The sequence below is a fragment of the Rhineura floridana genome, chromosome 1 (assembly GCF_030035675.1).
Source record: "Rhineura floridana isolate rRhiFlo1 chromosome 1, rRhiFlo1.hap2, whole genome shotgun sequence".
Taxonomy (NCBI): Eukaryota; Metazoa; Chordata; class Lepidosauria; order Squamata; family Rhineuridae; genus Rhineura; species Rhineura floridana.
This window is the reverse complement of record NC_084480.1, coordinates 136,423,018-136,444,479: the sequence shown is the minus strand read 5'-3', so window position 1 is coordinate 136,444,479 and position 21,462 is coordinate 136,423,018. Positions and strand designations below refer to the sequence as shown.

The 21,462-nt window shown below is 42.6% G+C and overlaps 1 long non-coding RNA gene across 1 annotated transcript; it reads right to left on the bottom strand.

The window, feature by feature from the left end:
• Positions 1–337: 337 nt before the first annotated feature.
• LOC133381224 (uncharacterized) lies at positions 338–20,084 on the bottom strand. Its single transcript, XR_009761646.1, has 2 exons — positions 19,992–20,084; positions 338–1,165 (listed from the first exon to the last, which is right to left on the bottom strand). It is a non-coding gene; the product is annotated as an uncharacterized LOC133381224 (long non-coding RNA).
• Positions 20,085–21,462: the final 1,378 nt, after the last annotated feature.

Sequence of the window (21,462 nt, the reverse complement as noted above, 5' to 3'; positions counted from 1 at the left end):
TTTGAGCTGACGTTCCTGGTGCATTCTCTCTCATGGACCAGATTTGTCTGTCTGTCACTCCCCCCCCCTTTAATAGCATCCAATATCTACTGCCTAAAGTAATTGTCCTACTTTAGTTTATGGTGGGGCTACTTCTACTTAGAAAGTGTTGCCTTTCTTTGCAAGACATTTCCTGGAGCACTATAGAAGCTCTCTCTTCAAGTAGTAATGCCCAAAGATGCCATTTTAGGGAAGGCAAATGAGACTCCAGCCACCATTGCCACAAATGTCATGTGATTATTCCTCAGGATCACCTATATCTTTGGTTGTTATGAGGTACTGAAAACTATACAACAAATGCTTTTCAAATACATTTTTAATTTTCATTATATCTAAACGTGGATTCCCACCCTCACACAAAGATCTCTCCATCCCTACGACGAAAATTGAAATGGCACTCCTAATAATGTCCCTATTAACTTCCTTCCACTCTTAGGCTTCCTTCAGAAATAAATAGCCTCTCTCTCTCTCTTCTAAATTAGATAATTAATGCTGCTTTTGGCCTCTCAGGCAGTATAGAAAAGTCAAGTCTCTTAAGTACAGTTATAGTACCATCGAACTGCTGTTTGACTTTTGTAGCCTCTCAACTTGAACTGACATTATACCCCACTTAGAGTGGTGCTCTATCTGTTGGCAGCCTCATCTCCCATTTCTGTAGCAGCTTCTTTTGGATGAAAAGTCTCCATGTTTACATTTTAGACTCCCATAATTGGCCTAGGTTGTCCGCTTTGTCATGTGTGGGGAACAACGTTGCCCAGCTGCCTGGGAAGAGGGAGTTCTGAGCAAACATTGGAGAGCTGCTTTTCATAGTTGCCGCCAAAGACAAAAGCCAGGCCTGGTGGTGTCGGCAGGTCTAAAGTTTGGCTCCGTGGCTGTGATTAGGCATATGGTGCCAGGTCTCCTGGGGAATTTGTTTGCCTTTCAGCATCTGTTGACAAATCTTCATCATAGGAAATCGGCAGAAAGCATGATGAAAAGGAACAAAAAGCTTCAAGGTGGACAGCTAGCATTGTTGACTCTGGCGTTGCTTGTATGTTCAGTTCACAAGGCAGAATACAGTAATCTGTTGGCTGGTTGGTTGATGTGGTTGGGTTGAAAGTTTAAAGCACCAAGCTGTGTAGAGTCTCTGTGAAGAAAAAGTAAAAAAAAAGTATACATCCATATTCTACATCAAGAAAAGTTGGATTCTGCAAACACTATTTGTGGGTTTCCTATGGGCAACTGGCTGGCCACTGTGAGAACAGGATGCTGGACTAGATGGGCCATTGTCTTGATCCAGCAGGCTCTTCTTATGTTTGTACTATAAATTATGCACATTTGTACTTCTCAAAATTCGTCATGCCAATTTATTTTGCATTGTTTTTCCTGATTTTGTTAGTTGATGATAGAGCCTTAACTTCCTTTTCTCATGGCCACTACTAGGAAACGTAGGATGGAAAACGGAATATCGGTGGACAGCAAAAGAGGTTTAAAGATGTTCTTAAAGCTAATCTTTAAAAATGTAACATGAGCATCGAGAACTGGGAAGCTTTGGCCCATGAGCGTCCCAATTGGAGGTCAGCCATTATCAAAGGTGCTATGGACTTTGAAGAAGCATGAGTACAGGGTGAAAAGGACAAATGAGATAAGCAGAAGGCACGTCAAGCAAATCCTCATCGTGACCATCTTCCATCTGAAAACCTATGTTGTCACTGTGGGAGGCTGTGTGGATCCAGAATTGGCCTCCACAGTCACTTACGGATCCACTGTTAAAGACCTTACCCTGGAAGACAATCTTACTCAGCCATGAGTGATCACCAATGAATGAATGAATGAAATGAATGACAGTTAAAGCACATGATTTCCCTCAAAAAAAAAAAGGGAACTGTAGTTTACCCCTCACAGAGCTACAATTTCCAGCACCCTTAATAAACTACAGGTCCCAGGATTCCTTGAGGGAAATTATGTGCTCTAAATGTGCTTTATATGTGTGGTGTGTACACCTTAGGCTGCAGTCCTAAACACGTTTGCTGAGGAGCAAGTTTCATGGAACTTCATTAGACTTATTTCTGAGTAGGCATGTATAGGATTGCACTGTTAATCAGCCATCCCTCTGGTTTCTGAGATTTCATCAGGTTTTGACCACAGACACTTTTCAAGCACACTTTCACACTCATCAGGTCTAGAAATGTGCTTTTCTTTTTAAAGAAAACAAAGGGTCTCGAGGCTGAATTCTGCACCCACTACCACATTCTGCACTGCTGGGGTCTCTTCACAGGAGCTTTTACAAACTACTGTCCATTTGCAAATACTCCCTTTTTAGGGAAAGTGATAGAGATGGTTGTGGTGCAGCAACTGCAAGTACACTTAGATGAAACAGATTATCTTGACCCATTCCAACCTGGGTTCAGGCCTGGTTACAGGACTGAATCAGCCTTGGTTGCCCTGAAGGATGACCTTTATCGGGAGGACAGGGGAGTGAGAGCCTATTATTCTTACTTGAATTCTCAGTGGCTTTTGATACCATTGACCATGGTATCCTTCTGAGCCAACTTGGTGAGATGAGTATCAGCGGCACTGTTTTACAGTGGTTCCTATCCTATCTTCAGGGTCATTTTCAGAGAATAGCATTGGGTGATTGTCTTTCGGCCCCCTGGCAGTTGTGCTGTGGGATGCCATAGGATACCATCTTGTCCCCAATGCTGTTTAACATCTATATGATGCCTTGGGAGCAGTCATCAGGAGATTTGGGGCAAGGTGTCAGCAGTACACTGATGGTACCCAGCTCTATTTCTTTGTAACATCTGAATCAGGAGAGGCCATACAAGCCCTGGACCGGTGCCTGGAGTCAGTGGTGGTCTGGATGAGGGCCAATAAACTGAGTCTGATTCCTAGCAAGATGGAGGTGCTGTGGGTCGGTGGTTCCCAAGTTCAGATAATTGGTCAATTGTCTGCTTTGGATGGGGTCATACTCCCTCTGAAAAAGCAGGTTCGTAATCTGGGGGTGCTCCTGGATCCACCTTTGCTGCTAGAAGCTCAGATGACCTCCGTGGTTAGGAGTGCCTTTTACCAGCTTTGGCTGGTCAGACAACTGTGGCCATTTCTGGACCAAAATAGACTGACCACTGTTGTCCATGCCCCACCAGGCTGGATTACTGTAATGTGTCCTACGTGGGGCTGCCTTTGAGGTTGGTCCAGAAGCTGCAGCAGGTGCAAAATGTGGCAGTGAAACTGCTCACTGGGACAGGGTATCACTAACATGCTACCTTGCAGTGAACGATTGCACTGGCTACCCATTAGATTCCGGGCCAAGTTCAATGTTCTAGTTTTTGTGTACAAAGCCCTACACAGCTTGGATACCTTACCAGGATACCCAAAAGTTTATCTTACCCCTTATATACCCAGTCAATCACTGCGCTCTGCAGGTGAGGGCCTCCACACAACATAGGAAGCGGTGTGCCTGTTGAAGACCTTCCTCTTTCAACAAGCCTTTTAAGTAGCGGCCTTATCCCAGTCTGCGTCTGTGCTGGGATTGCTTTTAAAAAAATTTTTAAAAGATGTTTTTAAGATGTTTTGTTTTAATATGTTTTTAAATATATTTTGTTTTAATATGTTTTACAGTCTTTTGTTTTTAAGTTGTTTTAAAGTGCTTTTAGTGTTTTTGTTTGCTGCCCTGGGCTCCTTCTGGGTGGAAGGGTGGGACAGAAATGTAATAAATAATATAAATAAATAAATATGTTTTGAATGTGCTGTAAATGCATGGTACGGATCTGCATGCTGTGCATTTATCAGTAAATTGAAAACAACAATTTTAAAAGATAATTTTTAAACAAGGGAAGAGCTGAAGCTCAGTGGTAGGGTACACGCTTTGCCTGCAAAGGTCCAAAATGCAATCTCTTGAAAAGACTATTGCCTGGAATCCTGGAGAGCCAATGCTAGTCCATGTCATCAGTACTGAGCTATATGGCCAGTCAGTATAAGGCAGATTCCTCTGTTCCTAAAATTCAAGGGCCACAGTGATTCTGAAATTTATTTATGTATTTTATTTACAATATTTATATACCGCTTTATTGTAAGAAAACTCAAAGTGGTTTACAGAAGGAATGAAAACAATGAAATTATTGGCAAAAACTGTTAAAGACAGGTATTTAAAAACATTCAAAATAATAAAACCAACAATGAGTTAAAAACAGATAAAAAACATTATAGCTTATACATGCCTAGGTAGGCTTGCCTAAACAAAAATGTTTTTAGCAGGTGCCCAAAAGAGTACAATGAAGATGCCTACCTAATGTCAATAGGCAGGGAGTTCCAAAGCAGAGGTGCTGCCACACTAAAGAATCAGTTTCTTACAAAAGTAGAGCAAGTATTATGTGGCACCCGTAACATGGAAAGCACACCTTGAACTTGGCCTGGTAGCAAATCGGCAACCAGTGCAGATTCCAGAGCAGTGGTATTATGTGCTGACAGGGTATCACTCATGTCAGCAATTGTGCCACAGCATTCTGCATTAACTGCAGCCCCCGAGTCAGGTTGTGCTGCATGGGGATTTCTGTGACCTTGACTGACTGGCTGCCAGGATTCTTTTGGTTTTGGATCTTGGTTAGGAACCCTGACTGATTGTGGGATGCTGAGTTTTTGGCCTTGCTCATAGGAATCTTACTGTGGTTGGTATGGTATTCCATTTAGGAAATCATCACTGTCTTTTGATCTTCTTTTTCTGTTTATAATTCATTTGCCTTTTTCCTCACATCCACAGAAGCAACAACAGTGGTTCCATGGGCTCAGCTAAACCCCCTTAAACCTACTCATGATGCACCTTGTTGGTTACATGACAGTTTGTTTCTTGCCCAATAGTGGTAAAAGGGAATTCACATACTGGGAAGTGTGGCTCATTGTTCCCAACTACTGCCTCTGAAGGTAGACCAAACCATGTGTGTTTTTTCTCTGTCAATTATTACTCACTGGAATTGGGTTGGCTGTCAAAGTGAGTTTATAGCAGCCCACAGGACAGGCAGGAAAGGGCAAAGAATCTTCTTACTCATTTCTCAGATCTCTTTCTCAAGAGAAGGGTCAAATCTGTAAAGAAATTTTGAGCAGCCATGTGAAAAGGTAGGGGCAGGGCATTCCAGGCAGGGGGTTGCCAACCCTGCTTTGATATGGATATCTTTGCAGAGGATCCCTAGTCAAGCCTTACCAACAGCACAATCCTAACCATGTCTACTCAGATATGGCAGGGTGGAAGACTGAGAGACCAATGGTACGTGGAGCCAGAGCCAACAGTAGGCAGAGCCAGCCCCTGGACTGGTTGGAAGTAAGAAGGCAGGCATGTGGGCTGCAGGGGGCAGACTGAGGCTGATGGGGCAGTGCCCCATCTGCCCTAATTGATCAGCCTCCATCAGCTTTGGTAGCAGCTGATGCTCCATGTTGGCTCTGAGACTTTGAACCCTCAGGGAAGCCACTTTAAGTGGAACTCCTTGAACGGTAAATCCTGAGGGTGCAAACTAAGCATAGTCTCCTGCTAGCTCTGTTCATCTTAGCTCTCTGTGCAAAATGAGAACATCAGCGCTGTGGAGCAGTACTCAGCTTTGCAAGCCTGTATAGCTGACTGCTGCTCCCGATTCTCAATGTTCAGTACTGATATATAAACACATATTGCAAAATGCCACAAGTCCCTAGTACTCTCTCTCATCACTAGGAAAAGGCTGCCTCTGGAACTACATACCACTCAGAAAAGGGAACAGTGCAAGGCAAACTTCTGCTTTTGGTAGCTCTGTTGTTGAGAAGCATCACAGATGAACAAGGGGTTAAGAATCTGGCCTTTTCTAATAAGAAATTGGTTAAACTTGAATGACTGGTTCAAACAATGGGACAAATGGCTGTGGCTAAAGGATTCTAAGTGTGTGCTCATTCTTTCTTCCCTTCTCCATCTCTGGTCCTCCCCCACACCCACCAATGAGTGTATCATCCTTGTGTTGTTCAGCTACAAGCAGATGATTTGTGTTTATAGAAAAATTGGTGATGGTGTGACCATGTGTGTAAATGGGTAATGAGTTCCAGCGATAAGGCGTTTGACTGTATATTTTACTCTACCGAGGTTCTTAACAAATAATCTTTCTGCAATGCAAGCCGTCCTTATCAGGCAAAGGCAGATTGTCTGAAATCCTTATCTCTCTGGGCCAGTTAGCTGGAGTGATCCCCATTTCACAATGAATAGGGAATGAAGAGCCAAACACAAACCCTCACCCGCCTCCTCCAGCCCCTCATTTTCTCCCTCCCTCCTCCTCTCCCCGGCTCCTCTCCAAATCCCCTAGCAATTGCTGCCGTTTTTACGGGCAATGAGTTGAATGGGGATTTTGATTTCTCAAGTCATATAATACAAGGGCTGCCCTAATGTTTCTGAACAGTTGCTTAGCATTTCCAGACAAGCTGACTGGAAGGAATGAGGCAGAGAAACATGGAAGCCAGCCATATAAATGTGCATAGGATAGAGCCAAAAGGAACCATTCGAGGAAACTTTGTACTAATTTCACAATTGGAAAATCTCCAAATTCCTTTTCAAGCTGGAGATGGCAGTGTTTGAGAGAAGCTTTGCTTTCCAGGCTGTTTCCAGACATACCTTTTTTGCCCCACTGCTATCTCTGCTCAGACATAAGGCCCCTCCTTGGTGGTAGTGCTATTTTTTGGTGGGTCTATTCTGCAACGTGCTGTGGAGAGATGGGTGTTGCACCCGCATCCTGCTTTTGGGCTTCCATAGGCATCTGATTGACCCCTGTGAGAACAGGATGCTGGACTAGATGGGTCAATTTCATAAGCCAGCAAGGCTCTTCTAATGGTCACATCTACAACATCTTTTTGAAGCATGTGGCTTCCCCTAAAGAATCCTGGGAACTGTAGTTTGTTAGTGGTGCTGGGAATTGTAGCTCTGTGAGGGATAAACTACACTCTCCAGGATTCTTTGGGAGAAGCAATATGCTTTAAATGTATGATGTGGATGTGACAGAAGTGCATTGGGTTGGATTTATACTGGACTGTCCACACATGAGTTGTTCTGCATTGTTTCCCCAGTGTTACTGCATTATTGCTGTCTGGGTGGGTGCTTTTGTGCTACAGCACGACAAACCAGGAAAAAAAATAAACCACAACATCTGTGGTATAAAAAGTTACAGGATTTCAGCAGAAAGTTATGGGACATCCCCTGATTAGAAAAAAACAGTATCACTCTGAATTTTTGCAGGTTCAAAGAGTGTTGAAAGTGAGGTTGTGTTTTGCAGGGGTTGGCAACCTTTTTGGACTGGAGGGCACACTTCAAATTTTGAGAGAGTGCTGGGGCAGCAGTCAAAATGCCTGCCTTGTATATTGTTTAAATACCATCCCAGAAGAATATAAAGATCAAATAAGGAACATATTTGAGGCTTTAAACTTAGTTGATAGAGAACCAGAAGAACTACTGATTGAAGTCAGAGACATTAAGAGGGAAGAATGCAAAAAGACAATACTTCTAGTTAAAAAGAGAGAAAGACGTCAATGAATGACTGATGAAACTCTTAAAATGGTTCAAGAAAGAAGGAAAGCAAAAGCAAAACGAGATAGAAGCACGGTCAGAACCCTAAAGGCAATAATACAGCGACTTGTACATAAGAACAAAGAGAACTATTACAAGAGTTATATAGAAATAGAAGAGGACAACAAAAAAGGTAGAACAAGAACCCTATTCCAAAAGATTAGAGAAATGAAAGGGAAATTTAAACCAAGAGTAGGGATGCTGAATAATCAACAGGGGAACACACTGACTGACCAAGATGAAATAAAAGGAAGATGGAAGCAATACACTGAAGAACTCTATAAAAGCGATGCCAGGATGACAGATTCATTCACGGAGGAACCGTATGATGAAGAACCAGAAATGTTAGAATGCGAGGTGAAAGCTGCTCTTAAAATACTTGGAAGAAACAAATCACCAGGAACAGATGGCATACCAACAGAGTTGCTACAAGCTACTGAGACTGAATCTGTCCAAATTTTGACAAAAATTTGTCAACAAATACGGAAAACTAAACAATGGCCCACAGACTGGAAGCATTCAATATACATTCCAATTCCAAAGAAAGGGGATCCCAGGGAATGCAGTATCAAACTATTGCCTTAATATCCCATGCAAGTAAAGTAATGCCCAAAATTCTACAACAAAGGCTCTTGTCATGTATGGAGTGAGAAATGCCAGATGTCCAAGCTGGATTTAGAAAAGGAAGAGGTACCAGAGATCATATTGCAAACATATGTTGGATAATGGAATGGACCAAGGAGTTTCAGAAGAAAATCACCCTTTGCTTTATAGATTATAGCAAAGCCTTTGATTGTGTAGATCATGAAAAACTATGGAATGTGTTAAAAAATGGGAGTGCCACAGCATCTGATTATCCTGATGCACAACCTATACTCTGGACAAAAGGCTACTATAAGGACAGAATATGGAGAAACCAACTGGTTCCAAATTGGAAAGGGTGTGAGACAGGGGTGTATTTTATCACCCTATTTGTTTAATCTATATGCAGAACATATCATACAGGTAGCGGGATTGGACCAAGATGGTGTGAAAATTGGAGGGAGAAATATTAATGATTTTAGATATGCAGACGATACCATACTACTAGCAGAAACCAGTAATGATTTGAAACGAATGCTGATGAAAGATAAACAGGAAAGCACAAAAGCAGGTCTATAGCTGAACATCAAGAAGACTAAAGTAATGACAACAAAAGATGTATGTAACTTTAAAGCTGACAATGAGGATGTTGAATTTGTCAAGGATTATCAATAGCTTGGCATAATTAACCAAAATGGAGACAATAGCCAAGAAATTAGAAGAAGGCTAGGACTGGGGAGACCAGCTATGAGAGAACTAGAAAAGGTCCTCAAATGCAAAGATGTATCACTGAACACTAAAGTCAGGATCATTCAGACCATGGTACTCTCAATTTCTATGTATGGATGTGAAAGCTGGACAGTGAAAAAAGTGGACAAGAGAAAAATCACCTAATTTGAAATGTGGTGTTGGAGAGCTTTGCAGATACCAGGACCACGAAAAAGACAAATAATTGGGTGTTAGAAGAAATTAAACCAGAACTATCACTAGAAGCTAAAATGATGAAACTGGGGTTACCATACTTTGGACACATAATGAGAAGACATGATTCACTAGAAAAGGGAATAATGCTGGGAAAAACAGAAGAGTAGAAAAAGAGGAAGACCAAAGAAGAGATGGATTGATTCCATAAAGGAAGCCACAGACCTGAACTTACAAGATCTGAACAGGGTGGTTTATAACAGATGCTATTGGAGGTCGCTGATTCATAGGGTCACCATAAGTCGTAATCAACTTGAAGGCATGTAACAACAGCAACAAAAAGGTAAAGTTGTCCCCGCACTTGTAGTGTGAGTCGTTTCCAACTCTTAGGGTGATGTCTTGCAACATTTACTAGGCAGACCGTATATATGGGGTGGGATTACCAGTTCCTTTACCCCCCAGCATATGCCGGGTACTCATTTTACCGACCACGGATGGATGGAAGGCTGAGTGGACCTCAACCCCTTTTACCGGAGATTCGACTTCCTCCTTCCATTGGAATTGAACTCCGGCCGTGAGCAGAGCTTCGGCTGAATTACCGCTGCTTACCACTCTGCTCCACAGAGGGTCTTACGACAACAACAACAACAACAAAGGGCAACCAAAATGATCAAGGGGATGGAGCGACTCCCCTGTGAGGAAAGGTTGCAGCATTTGGGGCTTTTTAGTTTAGAGAAAGGGCGAGTTAAGAGGTGACATGACAGAAGAGTACAAAATTATGCATGGCATAGACAAAGTGGAGAGTGAAAAGTTTTTCTCCCTCTCTCATAACAGTAGAACTTGTGGACATCCAATGAAGCTGAATGTTGGAAGATTCAGGACAGACAAAAGAAAGTACTTCTTCACACAGTGCATAGTTAAGCTATAGAACTCGCTCCCAGAGATGGCCACCAACATGGATGGCTTTAAAAGAAGATTAGACAAATTCATGGAGGATAAGGCTATCAATGGCTGCTAGCCGTGATGGCTATGCTCTGCCCCCACAGTGGGAGGAAGTAAGCTTCTAAATACAGTTGCTGGAAACCGCAAGAGGAGAAAGTGTCCCGGCACTCACATCCTGCTTGCAGGCTTCTCATGGACAACTGTTGACCACTGTGAGAACAAGTTGTTGGACTAGATGGGCCACTGGCCTGATCCAGCAGGCTCTTCTTATCTTTTTGTGGAGCCATGGCATAATACTGAATGGGGTGTGTGGCATAACACAACATTAGAGAGTAATCATTGTGAAGCTTTTTCCATAATTGTATTTCCATACTAGAAAAGGCTTGACCTGTTGAGGTTCTGCCTGCTGTACAGTTGTTAAATGCATAAGTACCTTGTTTTTCACCAATGCCAACCCACAGCCTAGGCTGATGTCCTATACCCAGTTACCTCAAAGTAAACCCCATTTAAACACAAAGAGAATTATTTCTGGGTAGACGTGTACCATTATAGCATAAGTTAACTCTACAGTGAATTACTCATAAGTCCCTGTCTTTAGCTTCGGCAAAGCAGGAGACACGCCTTAGCCTCTTTGCAAAGTTTAAACATTTGCCTTGGGGGAGGGAGGAGGATTCTTTCATATTCACCCACACTTATTGTGTAGTAATATTTGCAGAATATAACTTCTAGGCACTACCTGATCTCAGGCGAACCCAATACAGGAAAGATGCATCCTGATTGCTAGGGAAAAAGGAAAGGCAAACCATGGAGATTCCAAAGACTAGAAAAAAAGACAAATATAGCAAAAGTGCACTAAAAGGGAGTGGAAAATAGCAGCTCTTTAGGACCCCACCAATTCCTATTGCCTGGGGTCCAAACAACTGAGTTATCAATCATAGCTCTAACTTTATTCATTGGCTAATAACACCTACAGGTGGGGGCAGCCAGGTTAGCTCATTTTACATAAATCACTTACAAGAATACGCACACATTTTGCTGTATAACTTTATTTCCTGGACGGTTAGAGACTTTCTTTCTTTTTAACGGAAAGCTCAGATTCTCGGCTACCTTCCGGGGGCACCAGTGAAGGCCTTTGTGGGCACCATGGCGCTCACAGGTGACAGGCTTGTGACCCCTGGTGTATAGCCTCCTGATACCATCACAAGCAAAAAACATCATGAAGGCACAATCTAAAGGATGCCTGGAGGAGCCCACAGGTTTTTTTTAGTGAGGTGGCCACCTCAAGCGAGCTGATTTTGGGTGTAATGACGGGGTAGGGCAGCAAATTTACTTTTTATTGTATTTTTACTCCCAGGAAGGCTTTAATGGGATTGTCTGCCTCAGGTGACAAAATAATTTGATTGGTTTTGGGTACCACACACTTTAACTTTGTGTGTGTGTGAAATGCCATTTGCTATTCTGCTTCAGACAGCAAAAATATCTTGGGGTACCCCTATGCATAAGCCTCCAAAACTGTTTATCAGAGGCAAAAGTGGGATAAATATAGGATCTATTAAAATCACCTTCAATTCTCATAAAAACAAAACCTTGTTGTCTGTTTGAGTTTGAATTTGTATCATAGCTGACATTTTGCAAGATTATTTTTTCTAAAGAGCCGCAAGCTTTAGCTGATTTGTTGATTAGGAATCCATGTGGATAGTGCTGGATTTATGCACAAACTAAGTAAACTACAGTTGCGGGGCTTCTAAATACAAAATATTACTAAATGTAAAGGTATTTCACATACAAATAGGCTTATTATGAGATATATGTTTTATTTAGATTGTTAGTTTTTAGTTGCATCCTCGCCTATGTACTGATATATATGCAAATATAAACATCTATTTTTATTTTCATTGTTCTTTCTGTTAGAATAATTCATTTTCTATGGTAATGCTATGGGGCCTCTTAAACTTGACATAGTTTATGACCTCCCATGTCTTAATCCAGCCCTGAGTGTTGGTTATAGTTAAAGGCACACTTGCTTTTTTTCTACAAGTATTTTGGTTCTGGTATGTAACAGAGAATAAAAAAGCAAATATTTTAAAAAATCAAGTGGTGTCTTTTGTTCATTTAACTGTTATCTACAGTCCTAATATAATTGTTTCACTATCTCATACATTGGTATACTTGGTAGGATGTTTGTGCATTTTCCATTTGCCAGTTTCCCATGAAAATCCCTGTACTTTAGAGCTGACAGCCTCATCACCATAGAGCATTTCACTATGGGCTAGTTCACACATGGTAGGAAGGCTCCAGTTGTCTGTAGTACATAAGAACATAAGAACATAAGAAGAGCCTGCTGGATCAGGCAAGTGGCCCATGTAGTCCAGCATCCTGTTCTCACAGTGGCCAACCAGGTGCCTGGGGGAAGCCTGCAAGCAGGACCCGAGTGCAAGAACACTCTCCCCTCCTGAGGCTTCCGGCAACTGGTTTTCAGAAGCATGCTGCCTCTGACTAGGGTGGCAGAGCACAGCCATCATGGCTAGTAGCCATTGATAGCCCTGTCCTCCATGAATTTGTCTAATCTTCTTTTAAAGCCGTCCAAGCTGGTGGCCATTACTGCATCTTGTGGGAGCAAATTCCATAGTTTAACTATGCGCTGAGTAAAGAAGTACTTCCTTTTGTCTGTCCTGAATCTTCCAACATTCAGCTTCTTTGAATGTCCACGAGTTCTAGTATTATGGGAGAGGGTTTTGACAGTTGCTTCACCTGCACGTGGAGAGCCTCCTCTAGATCCCTCTTGGCAGTGCTACCGCTTATCCATTTGCTCAGTCCCTGGCAGCACCTGCTCAGTTGTTTTTTGCAGTTTCTTGTAGTGGTAGCAAATAGAGAAGAACAAAAATGCCACAGCAAAAGAGGAGTTGCAGAAATGTCTTTTTGCCTATCTGTTGCTGCAAGAAGATGTTCCTGAGTAAGGGGTGAAAGGAAATATTACTTTCAAGCTTTAAGGCCTTGAAATATGACAAGTGACGCCACTAATTGTAAAGTGTGGAAATGGTATTGCTATGGTATTGCTACTGAAATGTGAGAAACTGGAGTGTGCATTGCGGGAAAATTAATCCTCAAACAGGATTTAGGAATTTGGAAAGTAGCACAGTCTTACAACCTAGTTAATTCAAACAGTGTGGGGACAGTTACATTTCTGATAATATAACACCTGGATATATTTCCTACATCTGTATCCTGCCTTTTCTCCAGTGTCTCACAACAAACCTGTGATGCAAGTTAGGCTGAGAAATGGTGACATGTCTGAGGCTGCTGTGTTTCATAGCCAAACAGCAATTTGAATCTGTGCTTCCCAGATCCAAACGCAACCCTGGCAGAGGGTTGAACTGAGATTAGCAGGTGATTTATTTATGCAGGATGGCTTTTACACATCAATCCTTCTAGACTGAAATAATGGTGGTTTGCACCATTACAGGAATAGCCCATAACACTCAGGTTTGGTTGATTCCCTTTGAAAACGACCCACCATTTGGCCTGCAATTGGCTTTGTTTCTTGGCACAGCAACCTCTGCTGCTTTGCAGGCTTTCATAGGCTGAGAATTTATGGTGCGAAGAGTACCTGCTGTTCAAGTGACTCTTTTCTTTATCTGCTATGGGTTTTATGCCTCTTGTGCAGGCTTCAGCTCAATCGGAGGTAGGAGGGCGGGTGGTAAAACAAGACATCTGAGAACTTTCCAGAAAGCATATAATGTACTACTCAACTGCATTGATTTAATAGCAGTGAGAATCTTTTTCTTTTATGTGCCTGTTGCTGGCATTTTATATGAAAAAGGGGGGGGGAGGAAGAAGCTGAATACTGGAGCATGTCATCCATATATACCTACCTGGCTGGTAGGATCCTAGCTTTATGCATTATCTATGTTATTTTATTTTTTTAAATCAAATCTTGCCAGACATATAGAGGATTTTTCAGAAGAGCTGTGACTTTGGAATGTCCTCCTGACCCAAGCTATTTGCCTTTCAACAAGCAGTGAAAATCTGACTTTTAAAAAAGTGTTTTTAATTTGGGCTGATGTATATTTCAGGAGTGTAGTGAGACAATTTTCATTGCGTGGACAGATACAAAAATGGGGGAGAGGCAAAAGGGGGGCATTACTCACTATAAAAGAGGTTTCTGGGGGGATGTTTTCATAGGAAATGACAAAAATAAACCCCAATTTATGTATTTTAATTAGGGACTATGCTTGTGAAAAATAGCTGGTATAGTACAGTGGGGAGGAGAGCCTGGCTGGGAGTCCAGAGTCTGTGAGTTCAAATCCCCACTCTTGTCTCCTGGGTATAAAGGGCCAGCTAAAGATCACCCCCACAGTGAGTGGCTCAGGGGTTACGTGCCCTGCTACCTGTGCAGCCGTGGGCAAGCTGCATAGTCCCAAGGAGCCCAGTTGCCCCCCAGCTGGCAGTTGCGGACAAGGAAGGGGCTGGCTTGTGCAGCTGTGGCAAACTGAGCAGGCCCTAGCCAGCTGGGGAGGACTAGCCTCAGAGGGAGGCAATGGTAAACAACCTCTCAATACCGCTTACCATGAAAACCCTATTCATAGGGTAGCCATAAGTCGGGATCGACTTGAAGGCAGTCCGTTTCCATGCCTTGTGAAGTTTACAAAAAAGCAAATCAATCTAAATTACAATATTTTCCACATACAAAATAGTTATGTAAACTAATTAACAGTGACTAGGAAGTAAGCTTATATTGTGTGAGTCATCCTACCATAATGGTCTGAACTGTTAATAAACTCTAATGTGCCATGATTTCTCTTCAAACTTGCAGAGGAACTGTTCACTTGAAATTCCTTCAAATATGTTACTTTCAAAAGCCAAGATTACTAAGTTTGTTTTTCTCTGATGAAGCATTGAACACCTATATGGTGTCAACACACATGTCAAAGTTGAGAATGAATTTTCACATACAGCTGTAGATGCACCAAAGATAATTCCTGCAGCATACAAAGTGGAAAGGCTTCCTCGTACAGGTACACTGTTTTAGTAAGCTTGTGAACTGTAAGTACAGTTCTCCTGAGGCAGCTACTTCTGGAACTAACTACCCTGGTTTCCTTTGCCATGACAGGAAAGCAATTGAAAGAAGTTTCACTTTAAAAATTAAATTTATACCTATAAACCCCCCTTTTCACAATAGCATGCCGCATAGGAACTATACGTCTCTCTGAACTACAGGTGTTAGATTCAACTGTACAAACACACAAAGTCTGTTCTACAGAAAGGCCCCAGGCCAGCCAGCTAACACTGTTTGGGATGGCTCTTCCAGCAAATCTCACACACCCTGTTTTGATAATACATAAGTTTGCATGAGAAAAGTTAAATAAAGTGAATTATTTATAATGATCATTTGCACAGTTGGGAGGAGGTCTGAAACTGTTGCAACTAGGGCTCTAGCCTTATTATACTCTTCAAAACCATTTGAAATGGAACCAGATTGAAAGGATGTATTTTTCAACTTTTTAAACAAATGCCACACACACAGTATTCCAGCTCCCCATTGCTGGGCTAAGTTAGTAAAGTCTCATTCAGCTTCCTGGGCCTTGGAGAGCCAGCTCACTCACCTCTCTGCTTCTTCTCTGGTCCTGCCCTGGACTAGGCTAAACTGCTGCACAGTCTAGGCCCAAAAGCTTAGGCACACCCACCATGCATTAAAAACACCCACTACCTACAGAGGCTGCCTCAGCTCTACAGGGGAGGGGGATACTCTGCAGTGTAATACCGTCCTTCCCTCCTTTCCTTCATCCAACTGCAAACCCTTAGGTTTGCCAACACCCTCCCCCATCCGTCAAGATTTGTGTTCACTTCATTCACACTTTTAACTCTTATATTTGCTGTGTTTGCATTTCATTTATAACTTTGCCCTGCCCTCCCTTTGGATGACTAAACTGTATTTCTAAAAGCTCAACTGAAGTTTTAAATTTCTGCATTGCTAGAAATGTGGGGTTTTAAGGAAAATTTCATTGGGGGGGCAATGGCCTCATCCTCCCTGTCGCTACACCCCTGGTATATTTGCTATTGGATGGAGCCAGTCATCAATGCACTAGTAACATCTCACTTAGGGCTCATCCAAACAGAGTGGGATAATCCACGTTTTCCATATCCGGTTCGTCATCTGACAGTCCTCACTTTGCCTGTTTGTTCGCTCTTTCCCAATAAAAAACCCGCTTTTTTTGCGCCCACACACTCAGCGAGAGGACCCGTACTTCTCGCTTTTTCCCAGCTCTGCCCATAATACTCCCCCCTATCAGCCAATTGGTCCGCAAAAATATGATGTGTGCTCCTCTCCCCCTTTGCAACAAAGCACAACAAGGTGCATGCACTTGAACGTACAAACGCGAAAGTTTGAATTTCCTGATGGTTTGGTAGTAATGGCTGTAATCGAGTTCCTTGTGGCTCATCACTCTGGAGCAGCGCCAGCTGGGAGGGTGTCTCCAGGTGCCCCTGACCATCCAGGGGGATTGTGGGCAGTGCAAGGGATCAGCGCTTGTAATCACCGGGTGAATCCCCCCATAACCCTTGGGCTCATTCACTGTAGGGTTCAGCCCTGGACCATTATGCGGCTCGGCGGCAGGAATGCTGCCCCTGAGGGAAGCAAACAGCCCCCCCCATGGGTGGCCGCTCTTGGCTCAGGCAGGGAATGCGGGCAAACAGCCCCACGTGCTGCTGTGTCAATCTGCACTGAAGCGACCAGCACAGGCTTTGTGGTGTTCCCTCTGATAAAAGAAACATGCAAACCACTTATATGCCTGTATTTTTGTTTGTTTGTATTTGCGATATTTCGCAAACCGACTGTATGCTTTTCTACCCTTAACGTTTCTGGAGATACACATGATTGCAATTCCACTTATTTCTCCAGAACAGCAAGTAATGATGTATCATGTCTAGGAAGGTAGACCACCAGTCTCTATGGTTGCGGGTGGCTGAGACGCTCTAGCAAACCACTTATATGCCAATAATTCCTGTGGGTTTTTGCTTGTATTTGCCATATTCTGCAAAAGGACTGTAAACTTTTCAGCTCAGCTGGGCTGTGGAGAACCTGCAGGCTGTGGTTGAAATTGACAAGACTCAAAGAGAGTAGCCTTGCAGGCAGGAAAGCGAAATTGACTATTTCTCTTCTCTCCCTCCCCCCTGGACTCTGGATGCCTGGAAACAAAGACCAAGACGTTCAAGAATGGCATTTGATGCAGGGCGTGAGGGGTGGGAGGTGGAGGTTAGGCAAAGATAAATATTTTCTCTTTTGAAAAAGTTTACAAACAACCACAATTGCAGATCTCACCCTGAGCGGCTGCCCAGTTTGCAGGCTGGCTAAAAATTAACCGCTGTTGCTGCTTCTGCGCAAATGCGCTTTTTTGCATCTGCGCAGTAGAAGTTGCAGGGCCCCCCCCCAACACCACACCATTGCTCTGATAGGTTCCTTTTCCCCGGGCTTTCCCCAGACATTTGCCACATGTGCAACAGTGGAAATACGTGATTGGCTGAGAATAAGGGAAGGGATATGGGGAACCGCCCAAGAACCGCCCATCAAATGCCCACAGCTGTAAAGTCCGTGGTATTGCATCCGAGCGCCTGAAGGTACAGTGAATGATTCCCAGTTTAAAAAAGCAAATCACATGATTTGCGGTATTGCAGGAGCAGATTTAACCATGCAAAAATGTGCAAAAATGCGAGGCGTCATATGGACGACCGAAAAATAATGAAAACACAAAGCGATCATGTCACACATTTTACAGTCGTCTGGATGAGCCCTTAGTGTAATGCACTGCACATGGGGCTGCCTTTTCAGGGCTGATTGGAAACTACAGTGGGTGCAAAATATAGCAACACATCTCTTAACTGGGTCTAAGCATATGTAACCTATCTCACAAGTTGTCAGACAGTGGCACTGATCTTCAGACCTTTCAGAACACAATTGAAAGTGCTGGTATTGACCTTTTTGAAAGTCCTACATGGCATGGGAGCAGGGTAACTGAAGCACTGCCTATCTAAGCCTATTAAGATAGACCTCTAAGGGTTTCCCAGCCTGGTGCCCTACCAACATTTTAGACTACAACTCCCATCAGCCCTAGCCAGACCGAAACTTCAGCCATAGGTCCATCTGCATCCTGAAGTGAAGCAGTTGGTGGCTGGAGAAGAGGCAGGGGCTTTTCTGTTGTAGATTTTCTTCCCTAGGGAGGTTTGCCTTGCACAGTCTATTTTTCTTTGTGGCATCCGGTGGAAACCTACACATGCCATCTCTTATATATATATATATATATATATATATATATATATATATATATATATATATATATATATATATATATATATATATATATATATACATACACACACACACACACACACACACACACACACACACACACACACACACACACACACACACAGAGGCCTGGGGAATCTTTTAAGTTGTACACACACACACACACATACCATCTCTCCATCAGGCAAGCAAGTGGTGTTGTCACAGTTCAAGGATGTATTCAAGCCAGTCAAAAGCACTTGATGACTGCATGGAGCCAGGCTGGTGAGGGTGTGGCTTGGGAAGAGTACAAGGGCCACATAGAGGGGTCTGGAGGGCCACAACTGGCCCCCAGGCCTGAGATTCTCTATCATATATAATATAGAAGTGTTTTTATGTGGGTATTTGAATCTGCTCTGCTGTAATCTGTTTTACTGATGTGTTACAATGTGGTGGGTTTATGGTGATTTTTGGTAGTTAAAGTTCATTTGTATGCCACTTTTCAGCCAAACAGTTCCCAAAGTGGTATACAAAAGCTGAAATACAGTACAAAATGAAACAATAAAATACTATTTAACAAATCAGAGCAAATACAAAGCAGTATCATTAAAATAGTGGGTGGTCTACAAAGTCATCAGGATAGAATAAGAACTCCCTTTTAATTGCCTTAATTATCTGATTTTATAAACTGCTCTGAGAGCTTTGGCTGAAGAGTCCTCAACAAATATCTTAGATAAATTCAAACAATTGATGTTTGATTTTTGTGGAAGATGCCTTAGAGGTCCTTTTTGGACTGAAAATGTGGGATACTTCATAGTAGATGAAATAAATAAATGTACCACTGTGATGTTCCTGCTTATATTGTAAATATGGTAAGTGCTGTTTATATAGAAGACATATGGTAAGTGGAGTGAAAGAGGAGGGGGGAGTACATGAGCAGTAGAATGCTGGATGATTGGCTGAGCATTTGAATGGCTGGGAGTATAAATGGAAGAATGACAGTTGAATCTGGGAGGGTGTTTAGGAGGTGGTGTTTGAGAGGTTGAGAGAGAGGTTGGAGGTTTAGTGGTGTGGAGAGTGAGTCGGAGTTCTGAGACAATTAGTAAGAAGTTAAGTACCTAACAGAATATAGATGAAACCATACGCTTCTGAAACATTCCTTAAGTAATCTTGTTATTTCTGATGTTAAATAAATACTTATTTGGTTTACCAAAGGCCTGATCCTTGGCTGGGGAAATATACAGACCAGAAGGGAGGGCAAGGTAATTACCAAGGCTGAACAGAAACTGTATCTAATGGTGGCAGCCGTGAAGGGAGAGATTGTAACAAGTCAAGTATCCAGAGCAACCCAGAGTTGTATACTTTAAATATAAAGATACAAGGGGGTTGGGAACAGCATAGGCACACAGTCACAAAGTAACAAGCTATAGAGAGACTTAGGCAAAGTCTCTGGGAGTTTGGGTTACAGAAAGTGACTGGTGGTGCTGCCTAGCAGTGGGATCTAGGGAGATCTGTGCTAGAGCTGTGAAGGGTAAGAATAAACCTGACGTTCCTGTCTGCTGGTAGCCCCAAGTGAGAGCTTCACAGGTGGTGCTGGGGAAGGATGTCACAACCCCCCCCAAAAGATCCTAAAGTGGTCTTTTTAAAACTTAACTTAGTATAACGAGAAGAACATAAACATACCATGCTCTGCACAACCCAGGAAGATATAGCCATAACGGCAACTTTATCAAAATCAGCCTCAGGCCCTGGGCAACAGCCTGCTCTGGCTAACAAAGACACCATCTGCAGTATTTTTTTAAAGCAGTATCATACCACTTTAAATAGTCATGGCTTTCACCAAAGCATCTTGGGAGCAGCGGTTTGTTAAGGGCACTGAGAGTTGTTAAGAGACCTCCGTTTCCCTCAGAAACCTACAATTCCCAGAGTTCCCTAAGAAGAGGGATTGATCATTAAACCACTTTGAGAACTTAATCTAAACCTTAATCAAAATGTCAAGAAGGAATATGTAGTGTTGCCTTCTCTTAATCAGTATATATTCTGAGATTCCCCCTAGCAAGAGGAGGAAAACAAGGGATCTTAACCTTAGAATTTGCAAATGCACCTGTTGTATCCTCTACATTCATTTCCGTAACACCAAAGGACATTTCCATGCGCAAAGAAAAAAGGTACACCTGTGTGCAAAATACAAGAAAAACAAATAAAAGGGACAACTGTCCCTTTGCCATATGCAAAAATGTTTTGACAAATTGTCTTGTAGATTCATACATTGAAGTTGCAGGTGTGCTTTAAACAACAGTTTTGGATAATTTTGATCCTCTCAAGTCTTGTGGAGGCATCTTTCAGGCAAAACCCAATCATTTGGGGCATTGGTCTGAGATCCGCAATTCTATTTTGATGAGAATGGACGTTGTTAGGGTTGCCAGACTGTAATCTGGAGATTTCCGCTTGTATCTTTTTACTCCTGAACCAGAACGTGAAGAAGCTGCATTTTCTCCACTGTTCCTCCCTAGTCCCCATGTGCTGTAGCAAGCAGATATGCAAGCAGGTATGGGATGGGGCAGAAGAAAGGCCTGGAGGGTGGGAATGGCTGTGGCAGCCTTATGACCACGCATGATCTCCAGATAGTGACATGGCAATCCTAGTGTTATCCTCTCTACCTGATTAACATATTGCCTTGATGGGACCAGGAAGTTCCTTGTGCTTTGGGGATTGTTCTGCTGCTGCAGGTCATTTTCACAATCGTATTTCCCTACAACCATCCAGCCCCACTGCTTGACATCAGAACTTTTAGGATCACCCACAGCAAAGTGTTTTCATTGGACACACCTCAGAGTTGCAACAGGTTAGGGATGGGTGAGAATTTCTATTCAGTTCGCATTTCAAGCTCAGTTTATTAAATTCACACTTTCTGAAACAATGTAAGAACTTAAATCCTTTGAAATTCAAATTTTGTGATTCAGTTCGCCAACCAACCAATATTTGGTTGGTTTTACAAAAATGCATATATTAGGGGAAAGTGTGCATAAAAATGAATATGTGAGTGAAAATAGCATGCAAAAATGCATTATATGACAAGAAATGGCTTGCAAAAATGTGTAATTTAGTCAAAACTCCCTACAAAAATGTAGGAGAAATTTGCAGTAAAATGCTG